Source organism: Macaca nemestrina, chromosome 9, assembly GCF_043159975.1.
Source record: "Macaca nemestrina isolate mMacNem1 chromosome 9, mMacNem.hap1, whole genome shotgun sequence".
Classification (NCBI taxonomy): Eukaryota; Metazoa; Chordata; class Mammalia; order Primates; family Cercopithecidae; genus Macaca; species Macaca nemestrina.
Window position 1 is genome coordinate 62,181,653 of NC_092133.1, and position 22,281 is coordinate 62,203,933.

Below are 22,281 nucleotides of genomic sequence, written 5' to 3' on the forward strand. Positions count from 1 at the left end.
AAAATGATTCCAATGCTTCTAACATAAAAAATATCTGTTGCTGAAATACTTGAATACTATAATATATTAAATGATCTAAGTAAACATAGGACTACAGAAAAAAGAATATAATAAAAGGATCAAAAGGAAGTAACTGATAAAAGTCAAAGAGAAATCAACATTTAAACAAAACAAAGGGCAAAAAAATATATAGTTAAAAAATTGCTTAGCGTACTTTGCTGTTCCTGTACCTCCAAAGTCTATAAAATGAATTAAAGTGAAGTAGGAATGTTAACTTTTTTGTTATCTGTCTACTTAGAAATGGAAATATTTAGCATAATTAGTCCATTATTGTTTCCTCTATTTTATCTCTGCAGTATTATAATTAACACAATATTACATTCAGTATAGATATGAGACCAACTTATTTCCCTCAGAGGAATTACAATGGAAATAAATTGAGTTCTCCAATGCTACCTGATTTTTAAGCATTTAAAACCTAATAAAATACATTTATTTCAAAACTTATTCTTTCCTTCATCACAAAATATTCAGCATCAAAAACCATAGTTGAATGTAATTTTCTGTATTAAAATTGTGTCAATAAAAATGGCAAATGACAGCAAAACAAATTCCATTATCATTTTAAAGCTTAGAAGACCAATTACAATTTGGGATAAAGGCATCCCTTGCACGCCTCTATCCCAGGAAGCTAAGTGCAAAAGTGCAGGAGGGTAGACTAGAGCTGGAAGAAAGTGGAAGGTTTGACCAAATAGAAAGGAGGGAGTGGCTGGCACATATGAGCTCCTGGAAAGAGACTGCTTTTGCCCTCTGGGAAAAGACTGCTGATTTGATCAGAGCAGAGACCAGAGGGGTGAAGTCGGAGAGTAGAGACCTGGAAAGCCTGGAAGGTTGACGTGTTTAGGACACCTGTATTCTCAACACTCTTCAACCAACATTGAACATTCCTGCAGAGGAAGGCAATTAGAAAATATTTAAGCAGGATTAATTTATCTTACATTCTGGCTGGTGAACTCTCTGATGCTCGGGGAGCCCCAGTTAGCCTCAGAGATAATTTGCCAGTTGATTGGAATATTTCACATGCTTGCAGCCTAAACACTTGCTGATGATCTGAATTTTATTCATGGTTGATCATTGACTCTTTCTTGATCACTGACTCCTTCTTGATCTTTTGCCTAACCACCCACAGCTCATAAGTGTCTCTATTCTCTGCCCACTTAGAGTAACCTTCACTTTTTAAAATGGATGTGATCTCTATTTGTCATGGACATTACTTAAAGACAGAAAGTCTGGTCTACACATTTTTTTGCACACCCCTAGACATCAAATATAAGAATTGTAGGTGCCAAAATACCGTTAATACTTAGACTGACTATATCAAGGCTACTAAATTAGGAATTTAAGAGGCTGAATTTATCCAATCTCTTTTTAAACGACAGAAGGATCAGTGATACTGAAGAGCAATCCACATCCTCATGTCTTATAGGAGGATTGCCAAACTGGAGGAAATTGTAAGTACTATCAGGGGATTTGTGTTTGTCATTATTCTTTGTTATTTAAAGTGTGAATTATTGTTGTCAGTACTTATAATAATACTTTGCAAAGAATTTACATTAAAAAATAAAGAGATATTTGTAAATAGCAATATGTTGAAAACAAGCAGTGAACTTTGGCAGAATTCTTACTGCTTCATTCATATTTGCATTATTTATAAGATGCTAATTGGGCTCAACTCTAAAGGAGAACTCTAAATATGGTATTCCACAAGAGTTCTAATTTAGTGAAGCCCAAACGACAAATATTCATAGAGCTCTCAGATTCTGAAGATTCCATGTTAGGCAAACCACAGTATTAGTGTCCAAACTGAGACAGAAAAATAAAACAATACTAAACTTAGAATATTTTTAGGTTGATTGAATGAATACTTCAAGTTACATACCTTTTTTCCCCAAAATAATCTGGAAATTCCATATACAAGATCTTGGCTATTTTTTTTTTCTTTTCTGGGATAGGGTCTCGCTCTGTCACCCAGGCTTGAGTGACATGGCCACAACTCACTGTAGCCTCGACTTTCCAGGCTCAAGAGATCCTCTGCCCTCAGATCCCCAAGGAGCTGGGACTATAGTTATGTGCCACCACCGCTGGCCTATTATTTTTCTTTTTATTTGTGTAGAGGTGGGGTCTTGCTATGCTGCCAAGGCTGATCTCAAACTCCTGGGCTCAAAAATCTTCCCACCTCAGCCTCCAAAAGTGCTGAGATTACAGGCCTGAGCCACCGTGCCCAGCCTAGATGATGTCTTTCATAAATGTAGGATTTGATTTTTGACTTTGAATTTCCTTGGACTAGTTGATGACATGTTCAACCTTCATATGCTGAGTTCTCCTCACTTTCAAATTACTTCCCAAATAAATAGCAAAATCTCCAGTAACTGTAAACAAAAGTCGTATTTAAAAAATGAATGATGTATACAGTTATCTTCAACCTATGTGCAAAGTACAAGGTCGAGAAGGACTTCATTTTTGTTTTGATGAAAGACAGGCAATTCCATTCATGATTCACTTCAAATTCTTCAGTATTAACATCTACCAAGAAAAGAATTCACTGTTCCATAGCCCGAGATGCATTAAAAATTACATGTCAAAATCTACTTTACAGACAAAGGGGAAAGAGGAACGGCATGTGTCCTATACACACTTGCTTTACCAATAGCATGACACCCAGGATATGCACATATCACACACATGCGCGCACACACACACACACACACACACACACACACCCCAAAAGCAACCAAGCTTCCTTAGAAAGATATATATAATTGTTTACCATCTGGGTTCCAGATATCTAAGCATATCCTCCCATATTAAATACTTCTTACCACACAAACCTTTGATGCTACTACATGGACAGCTTTCCCCCTATATCCCCGTGTTGTCTCATCTTTATTACTTAGCTGTTTCCATTTCCTTAGCCTATAATCTTTATCCTTGCTTCTCCACCTAGTGAATTCCAATTTATCCTATTTCATTCATTGTTTAATTTCCATCTCTTCTCTAAAAAATATGAGGACTTCCCTAAAATAATCAGTTGCTTCCTCATTGTTTTCCCATATCACTAGGAATAGAACACTGTTAATAACCCATATCCAGTTATTTTATTGTTATTTTAAACAGTGTGTTTGCTTCCTTGCTAGAATCTGAACACCTCATAGACTGAGTCAAAGTTTTTAAACCATTTCTAGTACTTAGAACGAAACATCATAAACTTCATACACAATAAATGTTTTTAGAAAGCCCTTCACTACCTACCTATTTTCCACATTTGCTTAAAATACTAATCCAGTAAAATAATTCTAAAATAAATATTAAAAATGGTTTTAAGTAGTTTGTGGAACTGCAATGTTTACTTATGTTGCAACAGAGGAATCAGTCACAACTTTGCATTTAGTAAACATTTTTGGAAAATGTAGAAAGTTTTGAACTTGCTACTTATCTGTTAACATACATATCTCAAGAGTTTTAAGTGGCAAACAGAGAGAGTATTGAAGCAGAATGTTGACTCATATTTACATCAGCAAATTTTAACTTAGCACCTGGTCTCTCCATTTCCAGTAATGAAAAATATGAAGGTGATATATATTACTCTCTTATTAAAGAAATATAGATATTAGATAAATTAAAGTATGCCTATGAATGCTACAACAAATTCTACTTTAAAAGTACCAGCACAAATGTGTTGAAATGTTGCTTGAATAAAGGTATCTGAGTTCTCCCTAGATGTATCATGAAATTGCTTCTTGAAGTATTGCCGAGTCTCAGTTCCTCACCCATATAATGAGAAGATGGACTACAGAAACTTTTAGGCCTATTAAATATTTGAAACATAACTCTTGATAAATAAAGTAATTTACACAAAAGCTGAATTGTTAATGCACTGTCGCAGTTCCTCAACAACTCTTCTTTTGGAAAAAAACAATTACAAGCTTTTACATAATGGAGAAAAACTTCTACACCCATTTGAAACTCGTTCTGCGATATTTTAACCAATACAAAGTTTATAGTGGCTATTCAGAAACATTTCTTCTCACAAATAAACTAGAGTCACATAGCTTCTTGTTAGAACAATTTGGTTTATGTGAGTCAAAAGTATGTAGCTCCTCTAGTCATCACAGAAACTAATACCGTACAAGTTTTTGTTGTTGTTTTTGTTTTGTGTTGTTTTTTGAGACAGAGTCTCACTCTGTCGCCCAGGCTGGAGTGCAGTGGCGCGATCTCGGCTCACTGCAAGCTCCGCCTCCCAGGTTCACGCCATTCTCCTGCCTCAGCCTCCCGAGTAGCTGGGACTACGGGCGGCCGCCATCACACACGGCTTTTTGTATTTTTAGTAGAGACGGGGTTTCACCGTGTTAGTCAGGATGGTCTCCATCTCCTGACCTCGTGATCCGCCTGCCTTGGCCTCCCAAAGTGCTGGGATTACAGGTGTGAGCCACCGCGCCTGGCCCCATACGAAATTTTTTAAAAATCAAAATTTACCCAAAGTCATGATACAGTTTCATAGATTGATAATGGTTTGAAAATGTCCATACTTTGGTGTATGATCCTTTAATAAAATGTAACCATTTTCTGTAAAAATGCGTACTGATATGTAGTTCAGAAAAATTAACATATTGACATATACTTTCATGACGAACCAAAATAAGAAACAATCACTGAACTGTTTTTCCTAACTAACATATGAGGTCAAGACTTAAACTGTTTGATAATGTAAACAATGGCTGGATTAAGAGATGGAACACAGGCTTGCAGAGATGAGTGGCAGACCTGGGGAATTAATTAAACATAGTCAAATGATGAAACTAATCTATGACAAGCCTGAAATAGACTAAAACAAGTTGCACGAGTAAATAATAGTATTGCAAGTCAAGAGACTTAAGGATCAGTGAGTGATACAGAGAACAGAAAGCTAGATCCTCTGCAGTCAGCACCCAGTTTGATAACGCTTCACAGCGGAAGAAAAGGGCTGCTCATTATTTACAGATCGTGATTTCTAAACCATAGTACATGAAAACGTTCCCAACATGATTAGCGGTATCTTTTATGTTTTTAAATACTAAATCTAGCAGTGACAGCTTGGCATCTACTTGAATGCTTTGGTTAATAGTAATTAATTCAGAGGTGATATTGGCTTCTGTAAAAATGCTTCTTATCTTAAAATAAAAATTCTGCCAATGGCCATTATGTTACATACCCTGTTTTCATTTGTCCACCATTGCAAACATCTCACTACTCCAGAGTGAACTGGAGAAGCTATCTCAGTTGGTTAGAGCATTGGGTTAATGAGGACAAGGTCACCGATTTAATCCCATACAGCCCAGTTCACTTGGCAGAGAAAAACCTTGCTGCACAAGCTCCAGCTGCTATTTCAGCAAAACGCAATTGTAAATTCATATTGTGGATCACAGGGGAAGCTTGCGAAATAGTGGAGGTGATGAAAACAACCCACCCATCCTGTTTCCTGAAAAACAATGCCAAGCACTCATGGTTCAAGTCAGCAATGGCTAATTTTATTTAAATAATACCACTTTTTTTTCTGAATATTGCCTAGCCCTGAATATTGTTGGAAGATATAAATTCAGATAAATGTGTTTTACATCATTGAATGTGCTTTTGCTCATCTGCTATCTTCCTCACGTTCATGCTTTGTTCACCTGTATCAAAGGAGTAATTCATACACCCTAAGCAGCAAGTTCAACTTGCATCAGGCAGAAGTGGTGATTTCCAAGGGTATAATTATGTAAAATGGAGTACATTTTCTTAGCCTCAGATTTAGAGGAAATTGTTCAGCAATGAGATATACCAAGCCACACTAATATCAGGCATTTTGCTCCCCAAGCACTACAAATAAGAGACATCCTGTTTCATAAAAGACTCATAATTTAAAAATAGGTCCATGTGATAGATGAGTGAATTAGCTGCAACAAAAGATCCTACATGACCAGGCCGAATATTAGAAGCAGCACCTATGCTGTACAGTATGAGCGTACACACACACACACACACACACGTGCACACACACACACTCAAGCTAAAATCAAAATGTGAGTGCCATTGTCTAATATTAGTTTGTTTTATATATCCCCCTTCAGTCACCTATTTTGAATTTTTGAGAGTATATCATTAAAGATCCTAAAGAACCAGAGGAACAAAATAAACTTGCTTTAATGAAGTTAGATGAACTAGCTCCTTCTGATTTCTAGTTCTGTCACTGAATGTCTGTGTTGTTCTGCTTTATATGTGCTTTAGATGAAAGAGTGTGGCATCTGCTTCATGTAGGAGAAAATAGAGTTAAAGGGTTGGCTCAAGATGCCAGTCAGTATAATAATTCCCATATTTAATCCTCTATGTTCCTAAAAGGCTTTTTATATTAATGTTTACTTTGATTAAAGTATTTAATTAATGTTTTCACTGAACTGAGTTCTATCACTCCTAAATTTTTTAGCCCTTTCTTCCAGTTTAGTCTCGATTGTTCTCTAAAGTACAGAAAAGGGAAGACATGTTTAAAACTTCTATCAAAACAAAGTGAAAGAGTAGAATCATTCGATTTTTTTCAGGAACATCTGCAGAACAACAAGGGCCAAAAATGACTTCAAATGACACATAAAAGTGTCTCAGTCTAAAATATTGGCATTCTGCTAGGCCCTATGTGACTGATAAGTATTATATGTTTTCCTCTATGTCTTTCACTTACAGTGCTGAGCAACAAACTGTGTCTAGAGTTTCTTCATTTTAATATTCTTGTTGCTTCCATCTGGGTCATTGATTAACAAATCCCACAAAAGTATATTTGAGTCATTTTATTGGTCATCTTACTGTTGTTATTGACACAAGATTTTGAAGTCACACAATAAATTAGAAGATAAATCAGTTTAAAAAATCACCCATGGTTGAGTTCTAATATTATCAGATTTAAATACTACTGTATGAAAATGGTGCTTCTAAGTAATATTGTAAAGTTTAAATAACAGTAGTAAACAAATATTAGCATTTCTAGGGGTTATTTTTTCTATTAAATTCAGATTTGTTTTTTATTATAAACACCAAAATAAGTCAAATAAGTTAAATAGATAAAATAAAACAAATCAATATAAAGTCTAGGTATTTAAAAGATCATCTTATTAATTTCTTAGCTATGGTTTTATTTCATAAGGTATTATAAAGAAAATAATTGCAATGTGAAAAATCAGTTCTGAGTTTGCTATAGCTCTAGTTTTTGTGGTTGTGTGACATTAGGCAAATTACTTATGTTCTTGCAGTTTCAATTTCCAAATTTGCAAATAGGAAGATAAAAATTATGCTAAATATTATAATTAACACATAAGATAGTCACACACACACTAGGGGCTCAAAATTTTAGTGATCATTTTATTAAGGTGAATATGTGAATAATTGTGTTTTATGCATAGTTAATAGTCTTTTTGTTGTTAGTAACACTAGGTCCAAAATGAAGCAATCATCATCAACAACAACTAAAAGCTTAAATGTCTATCTGTCTCTCCCTATGCTCACCCTATGTGCCCCCATGAAATAAGGCCTTTGAATAGGCTATGCCAGAAATATGCTCTCTACTGGTAATTTTTCATCTTGTGAATGCTTCCTTATTAATCAGATCTCCTCATAATTGTCCCTTTCCTAGGGAAATATTCTCGCCCTCCCTAAGTCATCTTGTTTTATTTTTAAAACAAAAATAAGAGCACTTACCACTTTGTAATCTTGTAGTTACTTATGGTTCACAGTAAAGGATGACTCAATTTAGGATTACAGACACAGGCTCCAGACTCAGCAACACCAGTCACGGCAAAAATGAGGCTAATATTTGGTTTATAAACAATCAACCCTACCCCACTCCAATTTCCTTCCTTTACCTTGGCTCAAAAAATACTGACAGCCAAAATTTCTCTCTCAAGCCAAAAGGTAGAAATTTCTTCTTTGAAGAAATATGTAAAGCATATTCTAAGAATTCTCTGACTGTTCACACAAATGTTGACAGTCACAGATTAAAGCATTTAGAGTCCTCCAGTTTAAAGGACAGATTCATCCTACTCATTCTTTGTCAAGTGAGACAGAGACAAAACCTGCATAAGTATATAGGCCACCAAGTCTGCTTTTCTTTTACTTACATTAAATATGAACAGCGATTCAAGCATTACCATACATTTGAAGACAGCCTTCAACATGGAAAAAAACAATTTTAAAAAAGGAAAAATTACTATTGGGGAAGCAGAGATTACTCAAAGAAAAAAAATAGAAATAAAACTAAACTAAATTAACCCAAATAAAATTCTTAATATCAATATTGTTAAACTGATTTATTTATGAAGACAGTGTATCTGTAATACAGGTACAGGGTGCAGTGGGGAAAAAAACAATCAGTTAAAGAACAACAAAAAATGAAACGAAAGGTACTTTCAGTGGAAGAATTGGAAGATAAAATGAAGAATAGGAGGTTAAACTTTTGAGAAAAAAAACTAAGAGACATACAGAATCAATACAAAAGATCCAACATATAACTCAAGAAAGAACATTTAAAAAGAGAAATTTCAAGGAAATAAAATACATGGAATTCCCAGTTGAAGGACACATCACAATTTTCCTGCATTCTTATGTAGCTTCTAATTGGTCTCTTTACTTCTATATTTCCTTCTTACATTTATTTATCAATATAGGAGTGACCCTGTAAAAAATATAATACAGAGCAGTAAACATCTTTGCTCAATCCCCTAAAATACTCCCCTGAAATAGAGGAAAAGTGAAAGTCCTCACTGGATCTGTCCCCATCCCAATCCCCAGCCCCAATCACATCTCTGACCTCATCTTTTAACACTTTCACCTTTGCTTACTCCAGTCTCAAAGATCAGGTACACTTCCCAGGTAGGATTTCCCCCTCTAATTCTGCCTTCTGCTTCAAACTCTATTTCTCTAGGTATCTGTATACTGAACTTCCTTATCTACCTCAAATATTGTTTAAATGAAGTCTAACCTCATCACGCTATTTAAAATTATAACCTACAACCAGCAAGAATGGTCTTCCTCACCTTGTTTTATGTTTTCATTTCCCCATAGCTTTCTTAAAGGTGATGTAATTTATTTACTTCTGTGTCCAATTCTTATTGTTTGTCTCTGTTCAATGGGATATAAGCTTCAGGAGGTTAGGAACATTTGTAGTTTTCACTCATTATTTTGGAACAGTGCCTGATACATAGAAGATGCCCTATAACTATTTATTGAATGAGTCGATAAACATACAAATAAATGAAGAAGTTCTTTATGAGTGGCACACAACTTTGAAATACTGGAATTGTAAAAAAGAAAACATAATCTTAGCACAACACTCATTGTAATGAGCAACGTTCATAGTCCAAATAATAATTATGGTATTACAGACTTTTCAAAGTATAGAATCAGGCAATTGAACAAAGCATGAATGACAAATTACAGTTATACAAGGAGGTGAAAGATCTCTACAAGAAGAACTATAAAATACTGCTGAAAGAAAACCACAGATGACACAAACAAATGGAAAAACATTCCATGCTCATGGGTAGAGAGAACCAATATCATAAAATGGCCATACTGCCCAAAGCAATCTACAGATTCAACATCATTCCTATTGAACCACCACCGTCATTTTTCACAGAATTAGAAAAAAACTGTTCTAAAATCTGTAAAAAACTGTTGTAAAAACTGTTCTGGAATCAAAAGAGAGCTTGAATAGCCAAAGCAATCCTAAGCAAAAAGAACAAAGCAGAAGATATCACATTACGAAACTTTATACTACAAGGCTACAGTAACCAAAGCAGCATGCTACTGGTACAAAAACAGATACAATTGAAACAATAGAGAAACTAGGAATAAAGGTGAGCATCTACAACCATTTGAACATCAAAAAAATTGACAAAAAAAAGCAATGGGGAACAGACTCCCTATTCAATAAATGGTGCTGGGATAACTGTCTATCTATATACAGAAGAATGACCCATCACCATATACAAAAATTAACTAGAGATTAATTAACAACTTAAATGTAAGACTAAAACTATGAAAATCCTAGGAGAAACCTAGGAAATATCCTTCTGAGTGTTAGCCTTGGCAAAGAATTTATGACTAAGTCCTCAAAAGCACTTGCAACAAAAATAAAAATTGTCAAGTGGACTCTAATTAAATGAAAGAAGTTCTGCACAGCAAAATAAATTACCAACAGATAACCTACATAATGGGGTAAAATATTCACAAGTTATGCACCCAACAAAGGTTTAATATCTAGAATTTCTAAGGAACTTAAACAATTGAACAAGTAGAAAACAACCCCATTAAAATGCAGGCAAAGGACATGAAGAGAAACTTCTCAAGAGAAGATAGTCAAGCAAAAACATACATATGAAAAAATTGCTCACATCACTAATCATCAGAGACATGCAAATAAAAACCACAAAAAAATACCATGTCACATAACTTTACTATATATCTCACATGACTTTATTAAAAAGTCAAAAAACAATAGATGGTGGTGAGATGTAGAGGAAAGGGAACACCTGAATACTGTTGATGGGAATGTAAATTAGTACAGCCAAAATGGAAACTTGTTTGGAGATTCCTCAGACAACTACAAATAGAACTATAATTTGACCCAGCAATCCTATTACTGGGTACATGCCCAAAGGAAAATAAATCCTACCAAAAAGACACATGCACTCATATGTTCATCACAGTACTATTCACAATAGCAAAGACATTGAATTAACCTAGATGCCAATAAACAGTGGATTGGATGAAGAAAATATGGTTCATATAAACATCATGGAATACTATGTAGCCATAAAAAAGAATGAAATCATATATTTTGCAGCAACATAGATGCAGCTGGAGGCTATTATCCTAAGCTAATTAACACAGGAACAGAAAACCAATACCACATGTTCTCACTTATAAGTGGGAGCCAGGCACACTGGGTACACATGGACATAAAGATTGGGAAAATAGACACTGGAGTCTCCAAAGTTGGTGAGGGAGGGAGTAAAGGGCTGCAAAACTGTCTACTGGGTACCATACTAACTAGCTGGGTGATGGGATCAGTCATACTCTGAACTTCAGCTTCACCTAGTATACCCATGTAACAAATCTGCACATGTCCTGAATCTAAAATAAAAGTTGAAATTTTAAAACATACATAATTATGATTATAAAGTAACCTTGCAAAGTAAAAATCAAGGTACACTTGTAAGATTTGGAAGGTAGAAAGTGGTTAGAAAAGGATTAAAAATGGCAAGACAGCTACCAGGTCCTATCACACAAATTAGGAGTCCAGATGAATCCTGTTCTCATAGAAAGCTGATGATTGCTTAACAAAATGGTTACTAGAGTATTATTTTTAAAGTTATAGAAGTAGTTGGTGAAGGAACTGAAAAACATTGGTACAAATTTATGGGGAGTCAAAAGACAATGACTGCAGGTGATAAATTGTGGCATAGAAAGATATTTAGTTAAATCTAGGTAACTAAGAGAACAGCTAAACATAAAAGTAGCTGAAGTAGTCGTATCATGGAATTTAGACAGGGACAGGGAAAGTGTGAGTGGGAGAGGTCATTTTTAAAAAATATACCCTTACATATTATTAGATTTTTTCTTTAGCGCACAATATTTCTTTGATATTTTTTAAAAAATTATTTAAAAATTAAATGGCTTAGAGAATGCTTATTAATAATTACTAACCTAACTAGCAAACACTGTTTTTCTTTTGTATGTGATAAACCCTTTGATTAAATTATTTGATGAATTATGTAGAGGTATTTTTAGGTGAGTTATAATAAATTATAACTATGAAATTAAAACACAGAAATAATGTTAAATTTAGAATGCTGCTACTAGTCATTTATCCCGGGAAGAAAGCCAGCATGATAGATTTAAATAATACTGCAGATTTTTTTTTTCACAGTCCAGTGGTTGAAGCTATGGCCTCCTTAAGGCAGGGCAATGACAGACTTGGAAAAACTGTAGCTTGAAATTTATTCATTTTTATAATTCATTTATTAATTTATTCATCAAATATATGTTGTATGCCAGATATTTTCCAGGCACTGTGCAACATTTTATGAGAGAACTCATACAATCATATTCTCATTTCTAAGTAATTTATCACCATCTAAAGCCATAGGTTAGAAATTTAAAAAGAAATAGCTACTGCATATGATCATTTATTTCATGAAATATAAACATGAAGATATTAATAATACATTAATTTATATACCATTTTATAGTTTATAAGGCATATTCATGTATATTACTTTTCTTCACAATGGCCTGGTATAGTTGGCGGTTTTCAATTTCTAATTTACAGGAGAGGAAATGAACTCAGAGAAGTCAAGGGACTTGCCCAAGGTCACCATGTTTGGTTGAAGCAAAATAAATAGCCATATTCGTTGTACTTTCCACAACACTTCAGCTACTTTTGTTTCATTCTGATGTTTGGTCTGGACATGTTCATCTCATCCTGGTTATTCTGTAGACCTAGTTCAAGTGCTCCTCCCTGGAAGTTACACTGACACAGTTCAGGATGTAATAATTGTTTGTTTAATCTGGATTTTAAATATTTTTTAAATGCATATAAGTCTTCTAAATCTTGTGTGCATGTATGCATATATGTATGTACATGTGCTCATGTGTATGTGTGTGTGTGTATACAATAGCACTCATCCTATTGTTTCAGTGAGCTTATATACTTTCCTGGACTGACAGCGCCCCCCAGATCAGGGACTGGAAAGACTCAATCAGTGATACTCCTCAGCTTGTATGTTCCCATGAGAAGCTATGTTTATTATGTAGGCTTGGAATGGAAGAACTCTGGCTTCTAATTCTGACTGATTGAAACCTTAAGGCTGTATTTTCTATAACTTCAGACCCAACCAGATGACATTTGTTCTATACCTCTACATGTCATATAGAGATATGTATTAGGAGTCAGAGACTTATATAATGCCTCTGCTTCTACTTCCTTCCTTGCAAAGCCTAGGGGCAGTTCTGGAGTCCAGCTGCCCACATTAAAATTCTATCTCTAGCATTTACCACTTGTGAGGCCTTCAGTTATTAAGACATTTTCTCCATGCCTCCATGCCTGCATCTGTAAAATATTAACAGCATATACCTCATAGGATTTACTTAAATGAGTTAAGAAAAGAATTTAGAACAGGGTTTGAAATGAAATGACAATAAATAAATTATAACTATTTTTATCTTCCTCACAGGTGATCTAGATATTTGAATTAGATAGTGTGAGTGAATGTGATTTGAAAGTACTCATACTGTTTATATTACATGTATATATATAAAGCAACAATTGAAATCTAAATTTAGAAAGTGCTAAATGATTTAATAGGAAGCATTACCTGAAAATATTTAAATGCTATGCAGTAGACTGACTGATACTGTGAAGTTCTCGGCATACTTCTCTATTCAATTTTCATCAATATCTGATTCATTCTACTAGAGAATTCTGAGAAGGAAAACAAGGAAAAATTTGTTGTTGAATTTCTGGAGCTCATAAACATTTCTCATTATACAGTTTCCAGTTCAATTCTTCGCTATTTTCACCTAACTTCAACAGCAGCAGCAGCAGCAGCAGCAGCAGCCCCGTGTTCAGTGACAGGAAAATAACATGTCTATTTAGATGATTCAAAAGCTAACTTCTATTCCTTACCTTTATTTGCATAATTTCTAACTTCACATTATTTTGACCATTTACTAGTTTTAGATCATTTATAAAACTCTAATTTATGCACTGTGAGTATTCCAGAGAACTCCTTTAATAGCCACTTACATTGAATTTCCTGTGGCCTAGACATTAGTCACCTGAATGAGAGGGGATCCATTTTAGCCAATTAAAGCTCATGAAAGGAAAACAGATACCACCCATAAGAAAAACCAGAACTGTGGATTAAGAACACAAAATGAATGGTGTACCTGCAAATACAAAAGTGTTGTGCTTTCCCTAAACATTTAATTATATTTTTAAATAGTAAATTTTACTAAATAGTAGTTACTAATTTTAAATTTTAAAATAGTTAATAACTGTAACTATTTTAAATCACTCTCTTTTGTTAAACAGCTTAGAGTTAAATTTATACTCCACATTTGACCAGTGTGCAGTGTTTGGGGCATTCATTTTTATATTTGAATCTTAGTGCTATTTAATAACCAAATCTTTTTCCTTCCTTTGCCTGGCAGGCCTCACTGATTTCAGATTTAAAGAAAATCTGTTTATCAGCATATCTTTGTAGTCCAAATTATATATTTCAAAATAAGGAGGGAGGGTAATTAGACGGATAAATGGAAAGCGAGTGCATTTCTGAGGAGTCTGTGAAGCCGAAAAGAGTACAGATAGGGAATGAAATGGGCATTCCAGGGAATAGTAGTATATACAGACATGAAGTCTAAAAAGGCACTTCTCCTCTCACCTCCATCCCCCTTTCAGTGGCATTTTGGCAGCCTTAAGAATTTAGAATAACCAAATAACTAAGCAAAAGCTTATAGTAGTATGGTAGAAGCAAATAATTTAAATAAATACATACATATATACCTACACAAAAGATTGTGAAGAAATAGGTCAATATTCCACAACAGAGGAAGAGGGAATAGTAGGAATAGAAGGAATGCGGGTTCTTTTTTTTTTTCTTTTGCCACTGTCTTCATAATAAATGTATTACATTCTCAGTAGATGCTCTGACTGTTTGATACTTAAATATTTTTAGATGAAGTATTTGGGGATAAGTTTGCCTTACACAAATTTCTTTATCTCTTTATAGATAAAGGGTTTTCTTTTACTTTGGGGGATTTTCTTCGTAACGTTTGAGGGTAGTGACCATGTGTCACTTATATTGTCATAGCCTAGCATAAGGCCTGGCTTATAGTGAGAAGTCTAGAAATAGTTATGTGTAAGAGGCTAAGGATGGAGTAGAAATGAAAGATGGGCAAGACTGCTTATTGTGAATGTTAATTGATAATCCTTAAAAATTATAAATAGAAGTTTTCTAAGGAGAAATATAAATTTATGAGGTGTCAAAAAGAATACAACAGATCATATACTTTTCTATTTACTTTGACTTCATATATACCCGTTTACTCATATCCCACATAGCCCCTCACCCCCATATTTGTAACTTAGAAGCTCACTGAAAACTAACTTCAAATGGTAAAATGAATGCATTATATAGAGTCAAAAATAAATATATCTTTCACCTCTGCCTGACCCCCAGTTCTCTAGAGGAAAACACCTAAAGATGTTTTATACATCTACCAGCATATGGATTTGTAACATCACTATCTTCTCCAGTTAATAGTGAATAATTTTAATGATGCAGTTTCACCTAGTATTTTCTCAAACAGCTCACAGCAGAATCAACTGAAAAGCATAAAATATTCTCAAATGCTATACTTTGACATTCAAACTCAGTAAGTCTATAGACAGGGCAAAAACCTGCATGTTTAATAGGATCACTAGGTTTTTTTTTTTTCTTTTTGAGACAGTTTCACTCTTGTTGCCCAGGCTAGAGTCCAATGGGGCAATCTCCGCTCACTGCAGCCTCTGCCTCCCGGGTTCAAGCAATTCTTGTTGCTTCAGCTTCCCGAGTAGCTGGGATTACAGGCGTGTACCACCACGCCCTGCTAATTTTTTGTATTTTTAGTAGAGATGGGGTTTCACCATATTGGCCAGGCTGGACTCAAACTGCTGGCCTCAGGTGATCCACCCACCTCAGCCTCCCAATATGCTAGGATTACAGGGGTGAGCCACCAAGCCCAGCCTTCCAGGCATTTCTGATTACAGTTTGAGAACAACTGTTTTTACTAACTCCTTGGTTTACTTTTATTAAAACTAGCCACATATACAAAGCTGAATTTACTTAGCAGTTTATAAACAAGAAGTATTTGGCCTGGACTATGTTACAGAGACTTATCATAGAAATGCATAAAATTTATATAGTAGTTCAAAATTTTAAAATGACACAGATATGAATAATATAAGAAAAATTCTAGATTTTTATAGAAAATTACTGCTTTAAAGCATTCTGCCCTTCAGGGTCAGAATAGTTCAGGACTAAATTTGGTTAAAATAATAAACACTAGTTAATGTAAACAACATTCAGATTAATTCTGATCTCTTACATTAAATCCAAGATTTTAAGCTGCCAAATATGATTTGACAAGTCTCTTCAACTAGTTTATAAAGTTAAGCTGTTGCCAGGCTTCTCATAGGAATCATAATTCAGTCGATTCTCTCTCATTTTTCTACTGAAAAAATAAATAACCAATTCATTGAATTAAGCCTCATCTTAACCATAAACTTTAAATCTAAACATAGCTTTCATAATAATGAGAATGAATGAGAATTAAACTTATTCAAAGACTTTGCCAGTGCACACTACCTGGAAATACAGAGCAAACCATGATATGATACATTCTCATAGCAAAGTGGATTCCAGTACATCAAGAAAAGTTAGTCCATGAAGTGTCCTGCCTTGTCCTTGTGTTCATCCCTCATTTGAAATGAAAATAAATGCCGTTCAGGAAAGACCTTTGTTATCATCAACCTCCCCAGTGTTGTCACTGCTGCTAGAAAAGCTATTTCTCTAGTTTTCAGGTGGACCAAGAAAAAAGTTTTTTTTTCCTTTTATACCAACCATTGGCAGTTGCTATTTTTATTGTGCATCAGTTTATTAGAAAGGATACAACACAGGAACAACAAAATGGAAAGGATGCGTAAGGCGAAGGGGAGGGGCAGACCACAAAGCTCCCATGCAGCTCTACGTGTTCACCAGCCCAGAAGCTGTACGCATTGCTTTAAAAATAATGTCATTGTCTGTAATACAGTGACAGGAATACAAGACAAACGAGCAACAAATATAAAGAGATCATTAGATTGATTCTAGAAGTCACTAGTACAGTCCCATGTCTATATGTAACCCATGTATAAAACATGGTATGGAAAATATTATGTGTATATGAAATATTTGCTTATTAAGGTGAATTCTGAGCCCATTGATATGTTTCTTATTTGAAGTGTGTTCCTTCTGATGGTGATGGCAACATTCTGTGTAGGAGTACCTGAACAACATGCATTCCAGTGGCAAGAAGTCACAGGCAGAGGATGCTTTCTGTGAGGATCAGCCTCTCTAACCTCTTTTATGTTTGGAAGACAGTGACTTTCTGGCTGCATTGCAGATACTCACAGCAGACTGACTGCCAGACCAGGAGCCTATGCTGTCTCATTGCAAAAATAAAATTTGAGCATTTAAATAACCTATTGTCACTAGGATATACATTTGAGAAATGGCTTTTTCAGTACTGTTACTTGAAAATTGTGGAAAATAGGACCTGCTGACTCAATTTCAGAGGATTTTCATAAGAATTAAGTAATGAATGGGTGAGAGTTTTCAAAATAGCGCACTTTAAAAAAATGCAAGTTATCATTATTGTTGGAAGACCACTTGGTGGAGGACATCAAACGATGAGAAGGTTCCTTGGATACCTCAAAACAACAAGAGTCATCATAGCAAACCCACAGCCAACATCATAATGAATGGACAAAAGCCGGAAGCATTTCCCCTTAAACTGGCACAAGAAAAGAATGTTGTCTCTCATCACTCCTATTCAACATAGAATTGAAAGTGCTGGTCAGAGGTATCAGGCAAGAGAAAGAAATAAAGAGCATCCAAATAGAAAGAGAGGAAGTCAAACTATCCCTTTTTGCGGACCACATGATTCTACATGTAGACAATCCCGGCCAGGCACGGTGGCTCACACCTGTAATCCCTGCACTTTGGGAGGCCGAGGAGGGTGGATCACCTGAGGTTGAGAGTTCGAGACCAGCCTGACCAACATGGAGAAATGCCATCTCTCCTAAAAATACAAAATTAGCCAGTTGTGGTGGCGCGTTCCTGTAATCCCAACTACTTAGGAGGCTGAGGCAGGAGAATCGCTTGAACCCGGGAGGCTGAGGCTGCAGTGAGCCAAGATCGCGCCGTTGCACTCCAGCCTGGGCAACAAGAGCGAAACTCTATCTCAAAAAAAAAAAAAAGAAAGAAAGAAAGAAAGAAAGAAAGAAAGACAATCCCATAGTCTCAATCCCAAAGCTCATCAAGCTGATAAACAACTTTGGCAAAGTTTCAGGATACAAAATGAATGTACAAAAATCACTAGCATTCTTACACAGCAACAACACCCAAGCTGAGAGCCAAATCAGGAATGCAATCTCATTCACAATTGCCACAGAAAGAATAAAACACCTAGGAATACAGGCAACCAGGGAGGTGAAAGATCTCTGTAAGGAGACCTACAAAATTCTGCTCAAAGAAATCAGAGATGACACAAACAAATAGAAAAACATTCCATGCTCATGGATAGGAAGAATCAATATTGTTAAAGTAGCCATACTGCCCAAAGCAATTTATAGATTCAATGCTATTCCTATCAAACTACCAAGGACATTCTTCACAGAATTAGAAAAAACTATTTTAAAATATAGAACCAAAGAAGAGCCTGAATAGCCCAGGAAATCCTAAGTAAAAAGAGCAAAGCTGGAGGCATCACACTACCCAACTTCAAACTATACTGTGGGGCTACAGTAACAAAAACAGCATGGTAATGGTATAAAAACAGATATTTAGACCAACTTAATAGAATAGAGAGCTGGGAAATAAGGCTGCACACCTACAACCATCCGATCTTGGACAAAGCTGACAAAAACAAGCAGTGGGGAAAGGACTCCCTATTCAAAAAATGGTGCTGGGATAACAGGCTAAGCCATATGCAGAAAATTGAAACTGTACACCTTCCTTACACCATATACAAAAATTAACTCAAGATGGATCAAAGACTTAAACACAAAACCCCAAACTATAAAAACCTTGGAAAAAAACCTAGACAATACCATTTTGGACACATGAACAGGCAAATATTTCATGATAAAGATACCAAAAGCAATTACAACAAAAGCAAAAATTGACAAATGGGTTCTAATTAAACTAAACAGCTTCTGCATAGCAAAACAATGAACAGAGTAAACAGATAACATACAGAAGGGGAGAAAATTTTTGCAAACTCTGCATCTGACAAAGCTCTAATATCCAGCATCTATAAGGAACTTAAGCAAATCTAGAAGAAGAAGAAAAAAAAACCGTAAAAAAGTAGTCAAAGGACATGAACAGATACTTTTCAAAAGAAGACACACATACAGCCAGCACACATATTAAAAAAAAGCTTAACATCATTGATTATTAGAGAAATGTAAATCAAAACCCCAATGAGATACTGTCTTGGCACCAGTTAGAATAGCTATTTTTAAAAACTCAAAAAATAACAGGTGCTGGCAAGGTTGGGGAGAAAAAGAAATGCTTATACACTGTTGGGTAGGAGTGTAAATTAGTGCAACTATTATGGAAAGCAGTGTGGCAATTCCTCAAAGAACTAAGAGCAGAAGTGCCATTCAACTCAGCAATTCCATTACTGGGTAAATACCCAAAGGAATATAAATTGTTCTACTGTAAAAACAAATGCACGTGTATGTTCATTGCAACACTATTCACAATAGCAAACACATGGGATCAACCTAAATGCCCATCAATGGTATACTAGATAAAGTAACTGTTGTATATGTATACCATGGAATACTATGCAGCCATAAAAAGAATGAAATAATTTCCTTTGCAAGGACATGGATGGAGCTAGAGGCCATTCCTAAGCAAACTAATTCAGGAACAGAAAGCCAAATACCACATGTTCTCACTTAGAAGTGGGAGTTAAATGAGGAGAACACATGGACACATAGAGGGGCACAACAGATACTGGGGCCTTCCGGAGGGTGGAGGGTGGGAGGAGGGAGAGGATCAGGAAAAATAACTAATGGGTACTAGGCTTAGTACCTGAGATGATGAGGAATCTGTACAACAAACCTCCATGACACAAGTTTTTCTATATAACAAATCTGTACATTTATCCCTGAACTTAAAAGTTTAAAAAAAATCTACCAATGATTGTTCAAATTAGTATGAGAAAGTTTGAGGAGAAATAAAATAATTTCATAGTCCCAAACTATCTCCTTCAAGATATTTACTAATTACAAAAGAAAAACGTATAACTACAGTGGAGAAAGCCAGCAGACACCACCTTAATCAAATGATCAAGGTTAATTATCACCAGTAATAAGACATACTGACATGATGTACTCCCTGATATATAGGCTGAGAAGGTAATATCACTGTAGTATGCCTGCCAAAAATGCGTAACTTCAATCTAATAATGAGAAAACATCGATCCAACACCAATTGGAAGTTATTCTGCAATATAACTGACTAGTATTCTTTAAAAGTGGCAAGGTCATGAAATACAAGAAAAGACTGAGGAAATGTCATATAGATTGGAGGAGCCAAAGGAGATATGGCAACTAAATATAATGTGAGATCCAATTAGTAAAAGAATTAGTGAAGTTCCAATAGTAGGCCTGTTTAATAGTAATTAATAGCACTAATAATAACATTAATAGCACGAATGTTAATTTCATGTTTTTTATCGCTGTGCTATGGTTATGTAAGATGTTACCTTAACATTCAGGGAAGCCAAACAATCTGTAGATTAGTACTCTCCGTATGTTTTTTGTAACTCTTTTGTAAGTCAAAATTTTTATCAAAATAAATAGTCAAAACCAACAAAACAAATGAAATAAAGGGTGAGCAGGTGCTTTGACTGTGTTCTCTCTCTTCGATGTTGACAATACCTTGCGTCTCATCACTAAATATAGATTCCTGGAATCAATCTCTCTCTCACTCCCCACATCAACCAGCATTTGCATTATTTCCTTTTTTTTTTTCTAAATAATTATTGAATCTGTACTTTCTGGTTTTTCTCTATTGTCATCCTGATCCAGGTTCTTATAAAAATAGCCTCCAACTGGGATATCTAACTCCATTCTTATATTCCTGAAATCTGCCCTGTCTAAATAGCTGAAATAATATATAATAAAAATGAATAATTATGGCCATTTCCTTCTTCAAATGCATTTCAGTTTCCTGCTCATGTCATGCTTCTCAGCATAACAAATAACATCCTCTACAGTATGATCCTCCCCTGTTCTCAAGCTCCTTTGCCACATTCTCTATCTTTCACTTATACTCTGGCAATGCCCAGCTACTTCTTCATCTCTACCATGACATGCTATTTTGTATCTCTGAGTCTTTTTGTCTGCCGTCCCACTGACCTAGAGAGTACTTTCCATCACCTTCTCCCTCAATTCTTAAAGGTAGTAAACATCATCCAGGTAGTTTTTCATTTTTCTTGATGACACCCTCTCTCAGCCCATTTCCCCATTCTCCAGGGCTTCTATAAAACTGCAGGTTTATTTATAGTCATGAACTTTCTATATTTTTAACATTTATTAATTTATGTGTCTATCTCTTCTAGATGGGGACGTTCTTGAAAGCAAAGTCTATGTCATAGTATGTCCCTATATGCCAGACACATCGAAAAACTCAATAAATACTTATAAAGTGTGAGAAAGAAAGTGGTGGGAAAAGGGATGATATGGAAAACATTATATAAATGTAAAGAGAAAGAAATGACTGAGAGATGGAAGAATCAAGTAATTTGTAAAAATGAGACTAAAAGGATAGCCTCATTTTTGAGGGAAAGGATAATTGATGAGATTTAGATAAAGAGGGTCATAACCAAAAGATAAATGTTGAAAGGAGAAATAGAAGTAGATTGAAAAAATAATGAGAATACGGCCGGGTGCAGCGGCTCATGCCTGTAATCCAGCACTTTGAGAGGCCCAGGCGGGTGGATCACTTGAGGTCAGGAGTTCGAGACCAGCCTGCCCAATATGGTGAAACTTTGTCTCTACTAAAAATAGAGAAATTAGCCAGGCATGGTGGTGCATGCCTGTAATCACAGCTACTCGGCAGGCTGAGGCAAGAGAATTGCTTGAACCTGGGAGGTGGAGGCTGCAGTGAGCCGAGATACGTGCCACTGCACTCTAGCCTGGGCAACTGAGCAAGACCCTGTCTCAAAAAAAAAAAAAAAAAGAAAAGAAATAGAAAGAAAATAAAAATAAAAATAATAAGAATAGGTGGGCTGGAGAACAGGACTATTAGACTATTAGAGAACAAAATAAGAGGAGTAGACTGTGGAAATAAAAGGATGAAATTGACAATCTAATTACATTGATGCCAGAGGAGTAGAAGAAAA

General features: G+C 35.3%; 1 protein-coding gene across 20 annotated transcripts in view; it reads right to left on the reverse strand.

Annotated features, from left to right (window-relative positions):
• Positions 1-22,281, reverse strand: part of LOC105466141 (catenin alpha 3) — a 1,883,635-nt gene that overhangs the window by 110,103 nt on the left and 1,751,251 nt on the right. For 2 of the 20 annotated variants that reach the window (XR_011607354.1, XR_011607355.1), the window contains exon 19: positions 13,437-13,543. The exons of 17 other annotated variants lie outside the window; for them this stretch is intronic. The gene's annotated coding sequence lies outside the window, so the exon portion shown is untranslated. Of the gene's footprint in view, positions 1-8,479; positions 8,732-13,436; positions 13,544-22,281 lie in introns of those variants that run through there. One more of the 20 variants, XR_011607353.1, reaches the window with a different exon arrangement.